Source organism: Pelodiscus sinensis, chromosome 27, assembly GCF_052426305.1.
Source record: "Pelodiscus sinensis isolate ZL-2025 chromosome 27, ASM5242630v1, whole genome shotgun sequence".
NCBI lineage: Eukaryota > Metazoa > Chordata > Testudines > Trionychidae > Pelodiscus > Pelodiscus sinensis.
This window is the reverse complement of record NC_143078.1, coordinates 13,025,705-13,041,644: the sequence shown is the minus strand read 5'-3', so window position 1 is coordinate 13,041,644 and position 15,940 is coordinate 13,025,705. Positions and strand designations below refer to the sequence as shown.

General features: G+C 44.1%; 1 protein-coding gene across 1 annotated transcript in view; it reads right to left on the bottom strand.

Moving 5' to 3' along the window:
* LOC112544581 (inositol 1,4,5-triphosphate receptor associated 2-like) overlaps nucleotides 1-8,892 on the bottom strand; it is a 34,349-nt gene extending 25,457 nt beyond the window's left edge. The window contains exon 1 of the mRNA XM_075910339.2: nucleotides 8,590-8,892. The gene's annotated coding sequence lies outside the window, so the exon portion shown is untranslated. The remainder of the gene's footprint in view (nucleotides 1-8,589) is intronic.
* Nucleotides 8,893-15,940: the final 7,048 nt, after the last annotated feature.

Below are 15,940 nucleotides of genomic sequence, written 5' to 3'. Positions count from 1 at the left end.
CAGTACAAAGAGATCAAGTCAATTACTGGCCAGTCAGCAACAAAAGCTGGAGAACAGAACCCAGCATCTATTCATCAAACTTTGTCTTTTCTAATCCGTAAGACACACAGTGAGGGATGTTAGAGACATCAGGTAAAATTAAGCAAAAAAAGGTGTCTAGTACAATATTATTTACATAAAGAACTTAAATATTCTCTTACTTAGGATTGGCCACCAAAACAGGGCATGGAAGTGAGACAGGCTTGTTTTCGTGACCCAGTGTGGAGGAAGAGCAAGAGGTAAATAAATAACCTTAAAGGATTTGACCGAAATAGGAGCTCAGCTAAGTATAATAATGACCAGAGTTACCAACACGGAGAAATGGAAGTGCCTGGCCCTTCCGTTTGAAGATGGAAAAAAGGGGACATGACAAATATGTAAAATAATGGATAGGTTAGGGAAAATAAATGGGACACCTTCCTATGGACTGTTGCTTTTTCTTCAAAGTACAGTGCTGTTAATCTATGGAACTCATTGCCATTTGAGACACCATGGCCCAATCAGATATTTGCATGAATAACTGCCACAAAAACAAAATAGGATAAGCACTGAACCACGTCAGTGGGTCTCTCCACCAGCTGAGAAAGCTTCCTTTACATCCATCACTGTTGCCTCCAGCTGTGGCTTCCACAGGGCTCAGAGCCACAAAGGGACTAGGCATGAGCTCCTGCCTCCCCGCCCAGGCCCCCCTATATGCCCAAGGTGCAGAAACAGACCTACACCAGATGGCAAGAGAGACTAAACATCCACTGACCTGCAGACAGCTGCTTTAACTTATTGACTCCTCAGTAAACCTCTCTTGGGCTTTCACTTCCATACAGGCCAGAGAGAGCTCCTTTGCTATGGAGGTTGTTGGATGTCACCTTACCCAGCTTGTTCACATAAGGGCTGAGAGCAGGATGCCAGAGGAGAAGGGCCAGGTTAATGCACTTCACCTTTGCTGTTTTTAATTGTGTGCCTGGTAAAGCAGAGTTGAAGCAGTGTCATGAATTACCATGTTCCACCCATGAGCTGAGCTGCCAGCTCTGTCCTGCTGGAAGGGCCAAATGTTATTTTCATTGCTCCTAGAAGGGGCATATATCACTCTCACACACACACACACACACACACACACACACACACACACACACACACACACACACACACACACACACACACACACACACACACACACACACACACACACACACACACACACACACACACACACACACACACACACACACACACACACACACACACACACACACACACACACACCCTCTTATTCTAGTAGCCAATGGAATAGGCATGAAGGGGACATTTACTTTAGCTGCCTCTGAGGCTTTCCAAAGCCCAGCACTGAAATTAACAAAAGATGGTCCCGCTTACTCAGTACCAGCCCTGTTGGCTGGTTGAGACCTTATAGACCAACCCTCTGTGCTCTGCTTTCTCAATGCCATTGGTATGGCAATAAAGATTTTCCTTTAAAGCTTGCTTTGAAGTTAGACATCCCAGAGCCTGTACCAAATGAAAGCATTAACAGCACCCCATGCAGAGACACATTCCAGCTAAGCATCATTAACTGAGACAAAGTAATAACCTGATAGAAGACTTCCACAGGCTCCCTCAGATGCAAGCAGCAGTAGCTCTCCCTGGATTCTGGGCTAACACGCCTGGTGCTCTGCTGTGAGATCTACCACCCCCTTAACTGATGCAGCCTACTACAGTCACATCTTCCCAGGCTCCCTCCAAAGCTTCCTTGACCTGCTTTCAAACAGGAACAACTGCGATGATGGGGGATTATCCAGTCCTCTGCTGGCAAAGCAGGCTGCTCAGATGACAGTAGCTGCTGATGCTGCAGCCATGATTGGTTATGTCTGTGCAGAGAGCATGGCATAGCCCAGCAACAAGCAAGGAACAAGCCAAGTCACCTTATCCTGGCTCCAGCTGGCAACTATTAGCCACCACAGATTTCAGCAACAGGCATGCAGGGTTAGGGAGAATTGTCCGATTGCAGCGGTCCCCTCGCAGAGCCATAGGAAACGCTCCTTCTCTTTGCTTGGAATTCCAGGCCCGAACAAACTCTCAGCCCAAACGTCACAAAACCATCCAAGCCCCACGGGATTTCACGAGGACACTTCTAACACAAACCCCAGCCCTCAGCCTGTTCATGCACAGAATGCATGACTGCTTGCCTCTGAAAAGCAGCCACCTCCAGGGTGGAACAGGGCAGCTATTTTAAGTTTGGGGCGGAAGTGATCAATATTGCCTGCAATTAAAATCAAGGGAGGATGGAGGCAAACAGAATATAAATACCCAAAATGATAATAGTGCTAATCCCTTTACACTTTTGGAGAGAAGGCAGGATCACAGCCCAGTGACACACCTGTTGTCCTATATCCCTTTTCTAGTCTAGCACTAGATAAGCAATCAGCAGTGGTTAACTGTGCCTAGGACGCTGGTGCTCAGCTCAGGTCACTAGCTGCCCATTTAAGCCACTCTTCTGGAGTTATCAGAACTCTATTAGAAGGTTGTGTCTCTGGGAGAGATTACATTACGGAGTACGCCTTACCAAGCAGGATCTGACGTCTGTCCTTTTAAATAAGCTGAATTATCTGCATAGCAGCAGTATAGAATTGCAGAGCTAGCACCTTCTCCCACTCAAACATGGTGCTATACATCCTGCTCACTGTGTGTCTAATTTTACAGGGTTACTCTTGGGTTACGAGGGCTATCATACCATTCAGAAAGCTTATGCATTTTTTGCATGCGTCTCAGAGTGCGTCTAGACTACATTCCTCTTTCGAAAGAGGAATGCAAATGAGGGAAATAGAAAATGCAAATGAAGTGCAGATTTACAAATCTCACGCTTCATTTACATAATTGCGTCCGATCGCTATTTCAAAAAAGGTTTTTTTTTTTTTTTTAAATCCATCTAGACACGGTTCTTTCGGGAAAAACAACCCTTTTTCGAAAGAACCCTGACTCCTTTAAAAAAAAAAAAAAAAAAAAAAGGATGGTTTTGTTGTTTTTTTTTTTGTTTTTTTTTTGTTTTTTTTTGTTTTTTTTTTTAAGAACCGCGTCTAAACTGCTTTTTTTCCAAAAAAAAAAAAAAAACTTTCAAAAAAGCAATCGGACGCAATTATGCAAATGAAGCACAAGATTTGTAAATCTGCGCTTCATTTGCATTTTCAATTTCCCTCATATGCATTCCTCTTTCGAAAGAGGCCAGTTGTCTAAATGCACCCATTCCCCTCTGAAACCTAAAGTGTTAATAAGGCAGTTTGCTTCCTTGATGGGGCCTCAGTACATTCTGGAAATAAAGATGAAGATCAATTAGTAACCTGCTGAACAGAGAAAGCAGAGCACAGATCCCAGGGAAGGGCTGGGTAAGAACATGAAGACTTCACCTGTGAGTGAGTTTGTATTGTTCCAAAATACAGATTGGCAGGGATCAGTTTCTCACAACCCAACTGTTGCTCAGTAGCCTGTGGAATTGTGCTCAGTCCAGTTTTAAGTAAACAGGGATCATTATGAAAGCCTATATAACCCTAAAAGTTTTCCAGTAATTAGCCCCATTGTTGCAGTCTTAGCTAAGGTGAAACCAAAGACTGGACTATGCAGCACTTTAAAGACTAACAAGATGGTTTATTACATGATAAGCTTTCGTGGGCCAGACCCACTTCCAAGACGAGAGCCCCTGCCCCAGCCCTCTGCCCCTGCCTGGTGAAAGGAAGGAAGGATGGAAGGGAGGACAGAGTGAGCAGGGATAGGGCCTCAGAAAAGGGGCATGAAGGAGGCGGGGCAAGGGTATTTGGGTCTGAGGTAGATCCTGGATTACGCTTAAATTCAAAAAGTGATCTTGTGCTTAAAAAGGTTGGAGACCCCTGTGTAAGGCTACCTGCCATCTGTTATGGACTGAGCTCATTTGAAAGATATTCTGAATCACCCGTAAGCATGGATTTTTGCATGGTTTTTCTTTGAAACTTATCAGGTGATAGGCAAGAGTAACTGGAGATGCAGTTTCAAATGAAATACATCCAGTGATCCCTCGTTATCGACGCATTTCTAAAAAGCAATGACACCATAGGAGAGATTTTCTACTTCACTAAAATCCTGCCAAGACTAGTCATTGTTTGAAACTCCACTGACAGTTACCTTACTGTTAGAGGAGAAAAAACAGCTTCACAATCATTTTTCTATTGTACCTCACTCTAAAGGACTAAAGAAGGTTTAAATGCAGTAGAATCAATGGTATCTCCCCATTTCCTACATTAAAGGGACAGTCAAATTCATGCCTTTTCCAAGACGTTATTCAGCCACTCCACAAATGAGATTTTAATCATTCTACTTCAGACATTCTCAGTCTTACTGAGAAGTAGACCCACAAGATATCTTCAAGTTATCAGAGCCTGATGAAATGCATCCTAGAATATTCAAGATGTTCTTGCACAAGAAGCTGCGAGTGTAGACATAGCCCAGCAGTAGGAGGCGTGCCACAAAGAACAACAGAATTCAAAATGGCCACCCTTAAAGGCGCTGGCGACTTTTTTTGGGGGGGGGGGTTAACTTTTCCCTGACCCTTCCCCCCGCCTTCAATAACTTTCCCCCGCAACTTTTCTTTGGTATTCCTCAGTCTTAAAAAGTTTAAGAAATGCTGGTTTATAAAGTTCAGGGTGATCTCCACTAGTGTAAGGAGGGCTTAACAAGGGTTCATTAAAGAAATCTTTCCATGTTGAAGCTAATGGGAGCCTTCAGGCTGGGTACCTGCTCAACTCCTCGGGCTTTGCGTTTCATCTTTGAGACACTTCCCTGCGGCTCATTTAACTTTAAGGTGCTCTCACAGGCATATGGGCTGTCCTAAACCAGTAGTTCTCAAATTTCCCAGATTAGCATACACCTTTCAAGAATCTGATTTGACCTATATATCAGAAGTTTCACCTTTCCAACTATTTGTGTACCAAGTCATAAAGACACAGTGTCAACATGTTATTACTGGAAAATCGTTGACTCATTTTTATTATATAAAATAAACCATTGGCAAATACTGTACTTAAATTTGCATATAGAGCAGAACAGAACAATGTTTCCTCAACTCCCGTCCCCTTTTATCCCTTCTCTACTTACCCCCATTGCCAGCTTTGTCCACATATTCACTCTGCTGATACCATTATTGGACCCAACCAAGTGAGTTATAACATCAAGAACACATATTCCTGCGTATCCAGAAATATAATTTATGCTATCATGTGCCGAAAGCGTCCATCTGCTTTGTACATTACAAACGTCTCAGACACTTCGCCAAAGGACCAATGCACACAAAACAGATATTAGACAGGATCACAAAGAAAAAACAGTTCCTTGCCATTTCAACCAGAAAGGACACTGTCTCAACGACTTAATTACCTGCATCCTGCTTCAGAAGCCTTTTAAATCTGCACTTGAAAGGGAATCCTCTGAACTGTCATTCATGCTAAAATTCGACACTCTACGCAGTGGTCTCAACAAAGACTCTAGCTATCTTACCCATTACAAATATAGCTTCCCCAATTATCACCTCTAATACCATTAGCTCACAGACATTTACCTTCTCCCCCCCCCCCCCAGCCCCTTTCTGTTCTGAAATGTGATTTGTCCTTTTCATGTGTGTTCATTTTTTTTAATTGTATCCTTTGGTATATATGGTTGTGACTATTTTCTTCCACTATTTGATCTGAGGAAGTGGGTCTGGCCCACGAAAGCTCATCATCTAATAAACCATCTTGTTAGTCTTTCAAGTGCTACATAGTCCTGTCTTTTGTTTCAGAACAAACAAGTGATTGTATGAAGTGTTAGTTCTAGATATTCGCGTAGTTTTACAACCAGCTACATAAGAAGCACTAGATGAGCTCATGTATCCTGGAAGATCTCTCTGTGCCCCTGGTTGAGAACTGCAGCTATAAATCCTGAATCACAAACAGCTCCAATATTCATTTTATGTAGGGTCTCCAGGTGTCTGGTTTTCACCCGGACAGTCCAGTATTCGTGGCCCCTATCCGGCAAAAAAAAACCATAAAATACTGGACATGTAAAATTTTCTTGGACGGAAGGCCAGCAGGGATATTCTTCCCCTGCCGCATCTGGTCGGGGTGGGGGGAGCAAAAGCATCTGGCAACCCTAATTTTACGCATGAGGAAGGAGGGAACTGACAACGGCAAGGTATCACAGAGGTCTCAGTCTGTTAGAATGATAGATACTGAAAGCAACTGCGCATAGCCCTAACATGACTAAAAACTCTGCAGCGGAGGACACACACACACAGCAACTGGGTGCTCTGAAGCCATTTACTACTGCCTGTTTAGTAGCAGCCCTGGTTTCTCCATAGTGCTCTTCATGCACAATGTATTCATGTTCTGCCAGGTCTTCAGCAAGGACATCAGGAAGTTGATGACCAAGTGCTGAGCTAGTCTGCAACAGTCAGTTTTCAAACTGTGGGTCAGGACCTCATTTTAATGGGGTCACGAGGGGTGTCTTAGACTTGCTGGGATCAGGGGGATGAAGCCTGAGTCCTACTGCCCAAGGCTGAAGCAGAAGCCAGAGGGCTTCAGCTTCGCTTCTCTCCTCCCCCCCATTCCCATCCCCACCCCTGAACTCTGGGGCAGTGGAGTTGGGACAGGCTCAGGTTCCCTCTCCTACAGTTGCATAGTATCCATTGTCAGAAGGTGATCACAGTTCACTCAAGTTTCAGAATCCCTGGACTAGTTCTTCCTTAGTTATTTTCACATGTCCATGTTCACATGGCTCACATGTCTAGCCACAGCCAGCTAGAGCACCTGGGGCCGAGAAAAAGAACATCATTCAACTCCAGAGGTACAGACTTGACTGTACACTTTAAAGTCCACTCTTACAATAGCTTAGATTCAATCAGTCATCAAAAGAGTTACATAATCAGATTAAGAGTGATTGAAATCTTTGGAATATTTCTGTAAATTGCAACTGAATCTCCCCATGAATCTTTTTTAAAGAGAAAATGTATTCTGGACCTGGTTTACAATTCCCCATTTATGACATTCCTCTACAGCCTGCTAAAGCTTTCTGGAATTCCAAGTTTCCAGAATTTGGAGAATCCATTAAGTGCACCATTTGTGAATTTTAGCTCCAAACAGCTTTTGTATGCAACTCAAACCCTAATTTTTTGTTTAAGTTTCTATATTGAAAGACAGAAGTTTGCCACTGGCTTTCACATAGCTTAACTAAACATGCATGCTAGAACACCTGGGTGCAGTCTTTGGTGATTAAACTAATCAACTGATTATAGTCAGATCTCAAAGCACTTTAACAGTTCTTGCTTTGTAGCTCAGAAACTTGAGGCAGAGATTAAGTGATTTGCTCTGCACTGCAAGATCAATGGCAGGGCAGGGATGAGCATATACATTACAAGCCAGTTGTTTGGAACTCATGCCACATTTTCCCACAGAAACAATGTTTTTTACAGTGGTTAATCTATTTAACCCCAATATAGCTGAAGTGCAATGAAAAAATAACAGAAATAGTTTAATCTTGAATGCTGGTGCTTGAGGAAAGGCAGGTTTAATGAGGAGATAGAGGCTAGAAACTCCACCACACTCTCCTCTCACCACCACCTCCACCTCTTGCCTGACCCCCAAGGCTGCAGGTGAGCTTTTGTTTGTGTGTGTACATCAGGGAGCACCTGTCTAATTCCCCCTCCCTTTCACTACACAGTAACATTTCTAATGACAAAAATCTCTTGTCCACCAAAAGATTCCACATGCCACTAATCCATGCTGTACAGGCTATTTGCTTTACAATGACCTCATTAGTTGTGTTTATATTTTCCATGTGAGGAAAAATTATGATCCTATTAACTTCTGCTTTTTATAGTTTAGCCACCAACCTTTGCTTTTTCTTCTGTAGCAAACACACCCTACATAGCAAATTTGCTCAATCTAGGATATATATAGCCCAATTACAGACAAGGAAAGTTTAAAATGGAAGTCAGTAGCTCGAGCTATTTAATGCAATATTAGCAGGCTCCAAACATGTCACTTTTACACTTGGTTCATTCAAGTTGTTTTTAAAATCAAGTGGCCAATTAAAGCTTGATGGGGAATATTTCTCTTCAGAGCATAAATGAGGTAAAGCCAATTTATGCTCGCACTGACTTGTGAACTCAAGCAGCACTACATGCTATGAGTCTGGTGTAGCCCCTCATGATGCCACACATTAAGATTAAGCATTTGAATTAGGGTGGTTTTCCTCTAGAACACCGATTCCATCCTTTAAACAGGTTTTCCACTCCATGCATCTGCTGAAATGGGTTTTGGCTCATGAAAGCTTATTACATCTGTTAGACCAGAACACTTTTAAAGCAACTACAGAAATCACTAGAAACTCACTGCTTCACCTGGAACAGCTGAGACATTCATTTATGCAGTATTAAGCATAAAGCTTCAGCTACTACATCCACCAGTTTAATACAAACCCATTGTCCTAATTCCTACCTAACTTGGACTTGACCAAATCTTCCCTAATGGCAGGAATCAATCACACAGGGTGCTGAGCACTTACCATTTTCCAAGTGCAGGCTCCTTAACTTGCATCTGTAGCTTAGGGGAAAAAAACCCTGTAAAATCCTTCTGTCTGCAGGTTAGCAACTGAATCCTTTGTGTTCCCTAAATGCACAAACAGAGATTGACTAGATATTGTCCACTCACGGCCTCCTTAACACTGGAGGGCAACTGCAAATCCATACACCATGGCAAACAGCCAGTAATGCTTACAGCCCTGACTCCTACATGCTGAGTAATTGGCTTCTGGTGTTCTGCATTTATTTTGATTACCTTTTTCATAGGGTTGCCAGGTGTCCAGTATTTGAGCTTTCTGTTTGGGAAACAGATTGAGAAAATAGAAATGTCCAGTATTTTCTAAATAAGATGTCATGTAGATTGTGATGTCATGTCAAGTGTGTCCTTTGTTGAAACCATCTGGCAACCCTACTTTTTCATTTGAAAGTAGACTTGGCCACCATGTTTTCATTGAGTGAAGCAGAGGAAACTTGCCAGTTTTGCTCAGACTGGGACCCAAGGTAAGAGAAATGTTTGATCAGGGATTCCCAAACCACAAAGGCATTATATTTTTTTAAACAGTGAAAAGATTAATGCATAGGACGGGGTGGCCAAACCGCAGCTCTCAAGCCACATGCAGCTCTTTGCTCAAAGAAATGCGTGTCTTGCTGGTTCTGAGCCACAATCCCAAACTGCTCACAGCCAGTCGTTCTGTGCACGCACCCTAGCGCCTGGAGGGAGAAACGCGTGGCAGCAGCGGCTCCGGTGAGACCCAGGCATTAGGTGGGGGTTAGAGCGGGAGAGCTGCGGGTGCCTGGCTCTGGGGGAGGGGTGGGTGCATTGGGTTAGAGGTACCCAGCCCAGTTAGAGCAGGGGGGCTGAAGCACCTTAAACTCAAAGTCTTCATGGATGTAGAATAAGGCAGTCAACACAGGTGTCATATTTAAATTCCAGGACAAAAAAAGAATCAGCATATACCTGGCTTACACCATATTCCTTTAAAGAAAATTCAATGGCTATTGTTTGCCAGGCTGAAGCAATTATTCTCAGATATGAGTCTCTCCCTTATTGTTTTTGAACTTCTCATATTTGCAGTCTAGGACAGACCTGAATTTTTAGAGCTATAAAAAACCATAAACTTCATGAGTAAAAAAAATTTTTAAAAAATGAGGAAGCCATACGAGAGATCAACAAGCTGGAGTGAAACAGGCACTTCAAATTGTGCTAGTTTCCTTCTCAGTACAGTTTAACTTTAAAAAACTCACAGGACATAATAGAAGACAGAACTATGTAGCACTTTAAAGACTAACAAGATGGTTTATTAGGTGATGAGCTTTCGTGGGCTAGAAGTGGGTCTGGCCCACGAAAGCTCATCACCTAATAAACCATCTTGTTAGTCTTTAAAGTGCTACATAGTCTGGTCTAGCTGAAACAAAAGACAGAACTAACGCGGCTGCATCTCTATCACTATAGGACATAATAGGGCAGTAGTATTAAATTTAAAATACATGGTGGGGATGCTTTTTTTTAGTGAGAATATTACTGAAAGGTGGTTGTTTTTTTTTATTTGATGTTTGTTCCTTATCAAGTTCTCTGAAGGTCTATGGACAGGCCATGAATTTTTTAAGTGACTAGAGACTTTATTGGCTTTTGTCCAAAATGTCCTGTAATGTTACTTTTATCACTACATTGTGTTCTATATCTATCTATAAAAATAAATATATAATACTCTTTGCACTCTATCCATAGCTATTTTGGCTCTTTGTCTCTAACTAACTGGTTGGCCACCCCTGACATAGGACATTGCAACAGTTTACAGGATTCTCTAAGTGAGGTGTAAATCAAACACTGTATTAACGTAGGTGTGGCAAGAACTGCAAAGAACCACTAAGTGCTCAGAGCAAAAGCTTTGTGAATTTACATACTGTGAGATTCTCTGAAGAGCAGGGAAGTTTTACTTGGAGAGAAGCCTAGATTGAAGCAACTAATGGCACCCCACTTCTGATCCAGCATGTTTCTTAAACACAGGTAAACACCGAACAGTAGGGTTGCCAGATGGTTTCAACAAAAATACCGGACGCACTTGACATGACATCGCAATCTACGTGACATCTTATTTAGAAAATACCAGACATTTCTATTTTCTCAATTTGTTTCCCGAATAGAAAGCTCAAATACTGGACTGTCCAGTTCAAAACCGGACACCTGCAACCCTACCGAACTGCCTTTTCTGGAGTAAGCCGGGCAAACTTCTTCCTTCCCTCACCCCTCCCAAAATACATCAGCATCAACCTGATGCTGGATGTGAAAGATAATGGTTCTGTTCATTACAATAAGAGCTCTCTACATTAATCAGAACAGATTATACTGTTTGCAGTGTGATAACCATGTTCATCCCAGGATATGGGAGAGGATTCTTTTTTACATGATCAATATCTGCTGATGAAAGATACAAGGCTTTTGAGCTCCACAGGTTCAGACCTGGAAAGCTTTGTGGAGCTCAAGTTTCCTACAAGAAAAGTTGGTCCAGTAAGTCAGACGAGGTGGGTGAGGTTACTCCACTACCTGTTGAAGGCTGTTGCTGAAGTCTTATCCACACTGGGAGTTCGGCACCAGTTCATCTATGCTGGTGCCATTCACCTCAATGTGTCATCTATGTCTACACTAGAAGTTTACTGTGATGCAACTACTCAACCGGCTAATACAGTAGACAAGGCTTAAGGCAACAGATATAGGCACTAGTGATGTAAAATCCCATTTATTCAGTTAACTGGTGATTAAGCGGGATTGGGGGAGGGGGCAGATGATCCAGCCTGGCCACACTGGACCACAGAACAGCAGGCCCAGTGGGGCTGGAGCAGCCTTCCAAAGATGGGGCTGTTTCTGGCATCAGTTAAGAGCATCATAAGGGTGATGCTTACCAAGTAAACAGTTAACTATTCACATCCCAAATAGGCACTCAAGAAAATCAAATTGGTTTTATGTGCTTTGCGAAGGCTACACTGGTCAAGCTAACTAAATTCACATTTCCCAGTAGCATGGCATAACAAAACAAACCCCTGCAATTCAACTGCTTATCCTCCTGTCAAAGCTTGCTGATTTGAAATTACCTAGTTGAAAAATTCTGACTCGCACTACTCAGCCACTTGCACCCCAAATAGCTCTTCCCATACTGCAGTTAAGGGAAGCAACTGCTACATGACTGAATTTCCAAGGAATCTGAGTAAACAGGATAGCTTTCTCCTACTGTCCGGATAGAAATGGGAGTCAATGCACCTAGGACTTACAAAGGCTGGTGACATTAGCAGCTTGTCATCAGCGGTGAGATATACATCACAACTTACTGTTAAAGAAATAATTCAGCTTGATTACAAGAGTAATTATGAAAGCTATTTTTCTTGTCCAAAGATCCTAGATCCAAACATGTCACTTTGAAACAATTCCCTCACTAGCAATTTAGTGGGTAGGGATCAATTACTCCTAGGAGAAAGCTGAAGCCATGATGAATACTGTAGTGGCTATGTCTACATTGGCATGATTTTCCGGATATGCTTTTAACGGAAAAGTTTTCCGTTAAAAGCATTTCCGGAAAAGCGTGTCTAGATTGGCAGGATGCTTTTCCGGAAAAGCACTTTTTGTGGAAAAGCATCCGTGGCCAATCTAAACGCACTTTTCCGCAAAAAAGCCCCGATCGTCATTTTCGCAATCGGGGCTTTTTTGCGGAAAACACAACTGTGCTGTCTACACTGGCCCTTTTCCGGAACAGTTTTCCGGAAAAAGACTTTTGCCTGAACGGGAGCAGCATAGTTTTTCCGGAAAAGCACTGATGATTTTACATTAGAGCGTCAGTGCTTTTCCGGAAATTCAAGCGGCCAGTGTAGACAGCTGGCAAGTTATTCCGGAAAAGCAGCTGATTTTCCGGAATAACTTGCCAGTGTAGCCACAGCCGAGTTTGCATGAGTGACACCTCCAGAAGATAACTTCCCTTATGGAAGGTTTCTATTGCATTTTGCTAGTATCGTTTCTTCTACATCTCATAAAAGTTATACTAGTCTAATGTCTGCATTACATTGCCTGGTATTTCCTGTAGCCCAAATCCATCCTCACTCAAAAGTCAGACCGCGCACAGTCCCTCGTCCTGTTTGGCCGCAGCGGGGGCGCTGCAGCGAGAGGATGGAAACGCCACAGACCCGGCCCAGGGGGCGCTGCAGGCTCACGAGGAGCGAGCTCCGCTCGGGGAGGCAGCTCCCACTGGCGCCCCCAAGCCCCGCCCCCATGGCTGTCCGGGCCCCGCGACGTGCGTTCTAAAGAAGCACCTGCTCTCGCGAGAGTTGAGCGTTGGCGCCATTGGGGGAGAGGCGGAAGGACAGGTGAAGGGCTTTGTTTGGGCGCCATCTTGGGAGAGGCAGAGCGCGGCCACGCTCCGGGTGGCGCTAGAGGGCGGATGCCAGGCGCTGGCCGGGGCAAGAGCAGGGGGTGGAGCAAACTAGCACCCCCCTGGCCAGGTGTGCAATGCAGTGCAATGCAATGCAGTGCAATGCAATGCAGTGCAGTGCAATTCTCAAGACCGGCAGAGCAGTGGATTTGCAGCTGCACCGGGAGGTTTTGCACTGCCTGAGCTCCATGCAGGTGGCATTTAGCAAGTGGGGCAGTTAACTGGCTGCTTGGCTTTGAAATCCAGCCAGCCACGTTAACGCTGTGCTCCAGCCTACAGAGCACGCTGGAATTGCCCAGTGCTAGTGTTCCCTCTAATATTTCCATCCATGTGTGGAATAATTTTTCTCTGTGCACTGAGGCATGTAAGAATGTGCACTGCCAGCAGAAATTTAAAAACCCCACAACTAGCTAATCAGCAGGGTGGCATTTGAATCTTTCCTGAGTGACTGCTGTGACGTAGTCGGGGTACCTTGTTCGTTGCTATGTTGGGTAGTGCTACAGACAGCGGAGGTCGCAGAGAGTTGGTTAGTCTCTGTCTGGGATCATGGAGGAAGCAGCCTAAGCAACAGGCTGGTGGTTAGAAGCCCAGACGCTCCCCCCCCCCCATATCAAGGGGGATTGAGGCATCCTAGGCCTGCCCTGGAACCAGATGACATCTGTGCTGTATCCTGGAGAAGCAATAAACTCCCCCTATTCTACTGGCTGGTGGAGTCTGTTCGTGCCATTTCGGGGGTGCAGGAGACGGGAAAACCCCAACGCGCCGTCACAGCTGCACAAGCACACAGCGTACAGGGCACACAGTTGTGTGCCCAAACTTATTGAGCAGACTTCAAAACCAGCAAGGGTGTTATCCCCAGATCAAGAGGGTCACTCACTTTCTGCAGTAACTGAAGTTCTTCAAGATGGGTGTCCCTGTGGGTGCTACATTTTAGGTGTTTGGGCGCCCCAGTGTGCCCTGCCGGAAGATTCATGTAGCAGTGCTTTAGATAGGCTGTTTGCGCATGCACAGCAATCCTGATGTGCCAGCAGCTAATACACATGCACGAACCCCAAACCCCTCAGTTCCTTCTCTGTCTTGGTAGGCACATGAGAGGATGCCCCAAAGCAGAGGGGAGGAAAGGTGGGTGGTGGAGCACCCACAGGGACACCCATCTCGAAGACCTTCAGTTACTACAGAGGGTAACCCTTTCTTCTTCAAGGCTGTCCCTGTGGGTACTCCTCTTTAGGTGACTCTGAAGCAGTGTGTCCACTGGAGGCGGGTGTTTCGGTCAGCATAGTATCTCTATGGACAGCTGTCAGGATGGAGTGGCTGAAAAAGGTTCCCCTAGAAGGATGTGTGTCGAGCGCCTAGTGGTCAGATTGCTATTCAAGCAAAAATGCTGTCTTGCTGTTTTTGTTCCGGCAATCAGGGCTCTGTAAAGAACGCCCCGAGGTACCAGTGGCGTCTGTGCACCGGCTGCTGTTGTATATGCCTGCAGGAGGAGGGAGAGGTCTGAGGAGGACTTGCTAATGATCTCCTCAGGCGGATATATAAAAGAATAAAATAGTAAAAACTAGTAAAAACATTAAAAGATTAGAAAGATGGAGGGGCGAGTCCGTGTGGGCGATTTCCGCAAGGGGAGAAAGCGGCAGGCAAGAAAAAGCTGTTTTTTTTTCTTTTGCAGGGTAAAAGAGAATGGTTTTAAAGGCTAACTCTGACTAAAAGGCAAGACTCAATGTCTGTCTAGCTAATTGAAAATTGAAAGAGCCAGACGAATACCTAGAAACCATCTACTTCAAGACAGACCCAAGAAAACCAACAATAGAACACCACTTGTCATCACCTACAGCCCCCAACTTAAACCTGTCCAACACATTATCAATAAACTACAGCCTATACTAGAACAGGATACCATACTCCAAGAGGCTCTGGGAGACAGACCCATAGTCTCCTATAGACAATCACCTAACCTCAAGATGATTCTTACCAACCGCCACAGGACATACCACACTAATACCAACCCTGGTACCTTCCCTTGCAACAAACCCCATTGCCAGCTTTGTCCACATATTCATTCTGCTGATACCATTATTGGACCTAACCAAGTGAGTTATAAGATTAAGAACACATATTCCTGCGCATCCAGAAATATAATTTATGGTATCATGTCCCGAAAGTGCCCATCTGCGATGTACATTGGACAAACGTCTCAGACACTTTGCCAAAGGATTAATGCCCACAAAACAGATATCAGACAAGATCACAAAGAAAAAACTATTTCTTACCATTTCAACCAGAAAGGACACTGTCTCAACGACTTAACCACCTGCATTCTGCTACAAAGACCTTTTACATCTGCACTTGAAAGGGAATCCTCTGAACTGTCATTCATGTTAAAATTCGACAGTCTCCGGGGGGGATTAAACAAAGACCCCAACTACCTTACCCATTACCAAGATAGCTTCCCCAATTATCACCTCTAATACCATTAGCTCACAGACATCTAACTTTCCACACCTCTAATATCATTAACTCACAGACACTTACCTTCCTTCCTCCCCCCGCTCCTGCATCCCTGCATCCCTCTTCTGTTCTGAAATGTGATTTGTCCTTTTCATATGTGTTCACTTTTTTTAATTGTATCTTTTGGTATATATGGTTGTGACTATTTTCTTCCACTATTTGATCTGAGGAAGTGGGTCTGGCCCACGAAAGCTCATCATCTAATAAACCATCTTGTTAGTCTTTAAAGTGCTACATAGTCCTGCATTTTGCTTTAGCTAATTGAGGAGCTCGATACACATGGCCTTGTCTATGTGGCTTTAATCAGTTGTGCATATTACTGTTTAGGGAAATCCACTGCTGGGAATTTCCTTTGAAATCCAGGAATGCCCCAAAACTGAGTTTATACTGAAAGTAGGATAGCTAACTGAGGAAA